The following is a 7090-nucleotide window of genomic DNA, read 5'->3' as shown; positions in this document are numbered from 1 at the left end:
CGCCCGGAGGGAGCACTTGGGCTGCCGCCCCTCTTCTCACCCTGTGGGCGCCCTGCCTTTGGCCCTGCCCCTGGCTCCCATGGGTCGAGCCCGCTGGTAGGACCAGGGGATGCAACCCAGGCTGAACATCATCAGGCAGGATGCAGGTTTCCTGTCTCCTCGATGCCTCTGGGGATGATGCTCTGACAGCTGTCCTTGGCTGGCCTCAGTCGCTCGCAAAGTGTTGCTGTGAAAGTCTGACCTCTGCTGGGAAGTGCCGCGCCGAGGAGGGCCTGCGTTGTCTGGTTTGCAGCGCCCTCTAGTGGTCGTTCGCGGCTCTGCCGCCCTTGCTTCCGGACCCTGGTCTTGTCCCTGGACATTTCATTTGCATTCCCGCTGGGATCTGGGGGCAGCTTGAGTGAGTCTGTGCTTTCCTATGGCCTCACCTTCCTACCCTCTTCGAGCTGTTGGTGAGTCGTGTGGGACTTCTCGGGATTACATAGATTCTTGCTCCCATCAGATCAGTCCTCCCACCTTGCTCCATGGTTGGACCCTGAGGGTCAGCAGGAAGACCCCCGGGGTAGCAGAGGATGGATATGACTATTTCTCAAGCCATTGGGCTTACTGAGGGCATTTCAAAGCTAAAGCTCAGGAAAGAAGTGGGCAGGTGGAATTGATTTTGACTCCCGTGGTGGACACAGGTAGCTCATTGTGTAGTTTCACAGACTCCCTGAGTCCCATTCCTATCCCTAAAGTGGAGGTAGAGATATGACTGGGGCCATCCCCTAGAGGACCAAGTGCAGTAGGTCGCGCTGGGCAATTTGCTAAGAGACCGCCTTATCCCTAACCATGAAGCACCTGACACCCACTGGCAGAGGGGAAGTCAGTTTTCTCTAATGGAAGACCCAGGTTTTAGGGCCCAGGAGCAGCTCAGGCCTTCTTCTGATTCCTTCCTCTCCCATTTTTCTTTTCACCTTACTTTAGTAGTGTTTCGATTTTATCTTATTTTTAAACTGTTTCTTTTGTTTTCCGAGATTATAATTACATCATATGTCTCTTCCCTTTCCTCCCTCCAAACCCTCCTTGCTCTTTTTCATGGTCTTTCCCCCACCCTAATTATTGTTACACAGACACAGACACACACACACACACACACACACACACACACACACAGGGTTTCAAGATGGTGACTCAGATACCTGAGTGAAGACACGGAGCTAGTTAAAATACCAGATGAAGAGCTCAGGCGCTAGTTATTAGGAGAACCAATGACTTCAGAGAGGGTCTAAATTAGCAGACATATGGAGTAAGAACTCTCCGTGACCTGGGAAGGAAAGCCAGCAACAGGGATGAATGAAGCTATCTTTTAACATTCGTGGAGATATAGACACATCAAGACAAGCATGAACCAATTTATGACCACCAGGCCAGCACTGCCAAAGACACCAGGAACCTTAAACACGGAAGAGGACCATCTCAGCCGAGAGAACACAGAAAAGAATACATGTCATGAGCCGGATGCTGAGCTAAGAGTACAAAGAAAGAATTCATTGTGTCTAAGAGAATAAATAAGCAAAACCCTAGCGAACAGGAGAACGGACAACAACAAAGAGTAACCCAACCAGAACCCAACCAGAACCAAGCACCAGAAATTACAAACACACAAAAAAATCTTCTCAGTAATAATTCCAAATGCAAATGGATTCAACTCTCCAGTGTAGTGGAGAACAGATGATGAATTGAAATTTACGATCTAGTTATCTGTTGTCGCTCCAGAACCATACCCCACTGGCAAAGAGACCCACAGACTGAGACTTAAGATGGATGCCAGCCCGCCAAGCAATCGAATCAACCCACAAGCAAAGCAACGCTGAATCAAGCTGGCCCAGCGACTCTCATACCTGATAAACCAGAAATAGTTTCAAATAGAAACTAGCCAGAGAGAAAAGAGGACAGCGGGACTTAATAAAGGGAACACGTCATCGAGATCGTATAACTCAATACTTATCAATGGTTTATGCAGCCAATTTTAGGTCTCCCTAGTCCGTAAGACAAACGCTAACAGACACAAAGGCAGATAGGTCTTGACACAGTAGAGTCAAAAGACTAAAAATGAACAAGGATATTTCCATAGCTATTTTGCCTTGTGGCTAAAAGAACTTAACAGATGTTAGCAGATCGCTCCCTACGACAGCTGCAGAATGTGCATTCCTCCTGGAAGTCCCTGCAATCCGCCCCAACACGGATCGTATTTAAGACAACAGAGGAGCATTAACAAATACAGAAGGCTGAAATGATTTCTCACACGTCACCAGGTCATAGTGGAATGAAACCAGAGATTGGTAACAGGAGAAGCCTCAGGAACTTCACAGTTACAGAAACTTCTAACAAGACACTCTTGAATGACCAACTGGCCATTGGAGAAAAGATGGAGGGAATTTAAAAATGTCTCGAGTGAAATGAAATCGAAAACACTTATCAGAACCAAAAGGGTTCTAGAGGATGTCAGCAACTTAAAGAAATCTGTAATTACCAGCATGACTGAAGCTTTGGTAAAGGATCTCTTAGTAAAAGAGGCTAAAGAAACACTGAATTTACTGCCCTGTCTCCTCAGACCTTTTAAGAAGAGAGCTAACACCAACAGTCCCCAAATGGTTCATAAACTAGGAAGGGAACAGACACCAGTGAACCCATTTTATGAAGCCAGTCTTATCTCAGCGCCCAAACTGGATAGGGGTACATCAAGGAAGAAGGAAGGAAGGAAGGAAGAAAGGAAGGAAGGAAAGAAGGCAGGGAGAAAGAAAGAAAGAAAGAAAGAGAGAGAGAAAGAAAGAAAGAAAGAAAGAAAGAAAGAAAGAAAGAAAGAAAGAAGGAAAGAAAGAAAGAAAGAAGGAAAGAAAGAAAGACAGATATAGGCCAATTTTCCTGGTGGCATAGAAGTTAAAATTTCCTATAGGAGCATAAAAGACCCTATCCCCAAATACTAGCCAAAGCTATCCAGAGCAGGAAAGCGATGTTGCAGACAACATAACACCTTATCTCAATTTACAATGCAGAGCCACAGTGAGAAAATCAGTATGGTCCTGGCACACAGAAGAAGCATGCACAACAGGGGACCCAGGCGTAAACCCACACAGCCACAGCCACCCAACTTTTGAAAAGCTTCTAAAAGACACCTAGGAGAAGAGAAATCATCTCTGCCTAATGATACTGGTGAACCTGGACATCAGCCCTAAGGGGAAGGAAGTTAGGTTCGTATCTCCAGTTCCACACAAAACCCAGTTTCAATCTTAACCTGGAATTCCGAAACTACTGGGAGGAAGCAGGTTCCACACATTTTCAGTATGTAGGCATTGGTGAGGGCTTTCGAGACGGTTGGACACTGCAGCAGAGGAAACAGTCCCACAAACTGATGGTGGTGAACTGCGTGAAATTATCGAGTAAAGCGTCTGCATGGTGAAGGAGGCAGCCAGCAATCAGCAGAGGGGAAGGCAGTCTACGGGGTGGGAGGAAGTCCTTCCTCCGCCACACAGGGCCTCAATATCTACAACAAAGAAAGAACTCTAAAAACTAAACAGCGAAAAAAAAAATCATCGAGACAACATAGGGTCCGGTAAATCAAACAGATAGTTTCCAAAAGAGGAAATACACTATCCTTTGACGAATATTTTTAAAATGATCAACCACCAGAGAAACGCAAATTAAAACTGTTTTGAGATTCTAACTCACCTTAGTCAGGATGGCTATCATCAGGGAAGAACCTGCTGGAGAGGATGCAGGGGAGCGGGCGCCCTCAGTCACTGCTGGCGGGAGCGGGAAGTGGTACGGTCGCTATGGACACCGGCGTTGAAGATGCAACGATGGTATGACCCACATGGCCTAACGCCTGAGCGTGTTAACTGCGACACCATTCGCTATAGCCAGGCTGTGTGCCTGACTGGATTTATAATAGGCTCAGGAGACACACCTGTCAGAGCATTTTCTGAGGGTTTGACTGAGGGGAGAAGCAGAAATCTAGTGCAACTCTGGCACGCAAATCTCTCTGTAAAGTGACTGTGAAGTCTCTCCCTGACTTCAGACTGATGGCCGAAGTAAACCCAGGAAACCGCCCTTAGGTGGCAAGAGGGCCTCTCTCCCATGCCCATGCTACCACGTGGCAGACAAGTTGAGGGGCTCACACCCTTGGGCTGGCTCACCCATGCTTCCACCATCAGGGTTAGATCTACTGTGCTTGCTGCCCAGGTGAGGTGCAGGGCCCGCTCTCCCAAGTGTTGTAGCAGGCAAAGGGCAGGGCCAGATTTCCTGCTCTCCTGAACCCGGTAGGTAAGTTCAACTATCCCAGTCAACTATCCAGTGTTGAGGGCAGAAGCAAGTGGGAAGGCTCTCTTCCTTCCTGGTACCACCTCACGGCAGACAGACAAGAGGCAGGGCTGGCTCTCCCACACTCACACCGTCAGGCAGGCCCACCCTCAACCCACATCCAGGGCCGGCTCTACTGTGCTGCACTGTCTGAGGGGCAGAGCATGCTGTCCCGCTCTGAGGGCCTGCTGTAAGTGGCAAAGGATGAGAAGGAGGACATCTCTAGCTCATTTTGTCATTGCATGGCAGACAAGTGGCCTGCTCTCCGAAATGCTGCAGCTGGTGAGGGGCAAGGACAGCTCTTCTGTTCTCAGGACCCCAGGACCAGGTACCCCACCTGCCACCAGTAGTGGGAGGGGGGAGGGGAAGGGGAATGGGAGGGGAGAGGGAAGGGGGAAGGGGGAAGGAGGGAAGAGGGTTTCTTTCCCTCATCCACACCGTGGTGTGGGCCACAGGCCAGTTCTCCTATGCTCATATCCTCCCAGGCCAGTTCTCCTATGCTCATATCCTCACAGGCCAGTTCTCCTATGCTCATATCCTCACGGGCCAGTTCTCCTATGCACATATCCTCACGGGCCAGTTCTCCTATGCGCATATCCTCACGGGCCAGTTCTCCCACACTCATATCCTCAGGTTGGCTCAACCGAAACCCCAACAATATGAGGGAATCACTCTCCCAAGGACCACAGCAGGTCAGCTGTGATGTCAGCTCTCCTGCTCTTATGACCCCAGGGCCAGCTCTTCCAGGATGCCCAGGTGAGGGCAGCAGCTCAGACCAGGGACATCCGCCTGGCCTTTGGTAGTAACAGAACCCTGCTGCTGCAGGACTACAGATCCAGACGTGGCCCCCAGTGGCAGCACAGGCCACGACCCCACCATGGTCCCAGATGGCATCACCAGCTGCTCACATCAGGCTGCCCCTCCCTACCCTCAAGTCTCCAGTTCTGCCTTTCTTCATTGTGCCCACATCCTCCTGTGTCCCTTTCTCTTCCACATCCCCACCACTTAATGTCTCCTCTTAGTGAAATCCGGGGCCTCTGGGGGTCTGGAGTCATCTCAGGAGTGGTCTCAGGAGTTATACCTTGCTTGTGCACTATGGTACCAGACCATAATGCAAGATGGCAGGTCGTCTTGGCATAGAACCCTGAGTGGAAGAAGAGGGGGATCTCAGGCAGGCTTCCCTTCCCAGGAGCCTATCTGAGCCCGCCTGGCACCAGACTGATGGAGGTCTCAGGCTTAATTTTTTCTGGGAATGTTAGGCTACTAATCCTTCAGATGTTCACAGGCTAGAACACTGAGTGTAGACAGAGCCTGTCTCCTCTCTGCCACCTACTGACGCACTTGTGGCACAGCGGCCACACCTCTAAGGGCTGGAACCCTTCTTTAAATGGATTTTGTCTGGTGTTTTGTCCCAGCAGGGGGACAAGTAGCCTACATGGAGCCAGCCTAGATGTCCACCAACAGATGGATGGATAAGGAAAACGTGAGACACGAGCACAGAGGGATTTTATTCAGCTGTAAGGTGGAGTTGCGGACTGGGGAGAGGGCTTTGGTGGTAAATGTGCTTCTTGTACATTTATCCCGATGACGTGATTTGATCTCTGGAACCCATGCGAAAGAGCCAGATGCCATGGTTTCTGGGTTTCCTCTGTAATCTCAGCTGTTCTAAGTCAGGACAGGAGAAGGAGACAGAAAGATGGTCTGGAGATGATGGGCCAGCTAGCCTGGGCTACCAGCATGACAAGCAAAACAAAGCAAAATGGGAGAATGGACTCCCAAGAGCTAAACTCTGACCTCCACATGTGCAGTCATGGCTCCCACAGGCCCCACCTCCACTATCACACACATACTCGTACACACACACACACACACACACACACACACACACACACTCACCACACAAATAAAAACTAAAATCCTAACATTTGCAGAAAAGTGGGTAGATATGGAAATTATGTTAAATAATTCAGAACAGATTCAGAAATACAAAAAGCGTGCTTTCTCTCTTATGCACATATACGCATATGACTATTTTATATAGACGTGGAATTTACATATGTGTATAACAAGAAATGCGAATGTAAAAGGAGGGGTGAGAAGTGGGGTGGCAGAGGCAAAGTATGTCGGTTTCCCTCTGTGCAGTCTGTATTACTACAGGTAATGTAGCCCTACTCTCTGGTCGTCTGTATCAAAAGGAGACGGTTCAGCGAGTGCGAAAGGGGAAGAGTTGACGGAGTTAGTTACAATGTTATTCTGCACAAAGACATATAACAGAGCTCAGGTCTTGCCTGCTAACTGAAAAAAAAATGCTGTGCAGCTGTGACGAAATTGTAATCCTTTCAGGAAATGGATGAATCTGGAAAGTAAGGCGACCAAAACTCAGAAAGAAAGAAAAAAAAAAACCTGCACGAGCTTCCCTTTGAGGATCCTGGTCTGTGATGTATTTATGTGTAACAGGCGTACATTTGGGTGAAATCTAAAAACCTTGAAAGAAGACCGGGGGGAGTGATGTTTGTTGGTGAAGGATGAGAGGGGGCAAAAGGACTCTGGACATGAAGAGACAGTAAGAGGTTACAAGGAGGAAACGCTCCAGAGGCTTGGGGGATGGGGTAAGGAGCATCACAAAAGACACACTTTATTGAATGCCATCATAACAATGCCTATCAAAGTATGTGTGGGCTAAAAAGGAAGTTATAAAGAAAGGAAAAAGAAGCAACTAACTGACATAGTGGACATAGTGGTTGTAGTTGGC

At 48.6% G+C, this 7090-nt stretch overlaps 1 pseudogene; it reads right to left on the bottom strand.

Annotated features, from left to right (window-relative positions):
• Positions 1–5589: 5589 nt before the first annotated feature.
• Positions 5590–5712, bottom strand: LOC120097603 (small nucleolar RNA SNORA17; annotated as a pseudogene).
• Positions 5713–7090: the final 1378 nt, after the last annotated feature.

The sequence above is a fragment of the Rattus norvegicus genome, chromosome 16, assembly GCF_036323735.1.
Source record: "Rattus norvegicus strain BN/NHsdMcwi chromosome 16, GRCr8, whole genome shotgun sequence".
NCBI classification, from domain to species: domain Eukaryota; kingdom Metazoa; phylum Chordata; class Mammalia; order Rodentia; family Muridae; genus Rattus; species Rattus norvegicus.
Note: the sequence above shows the minus strand (reverse complement) of the source record. Positions and strands in the feature narration are given on the sequence as shown.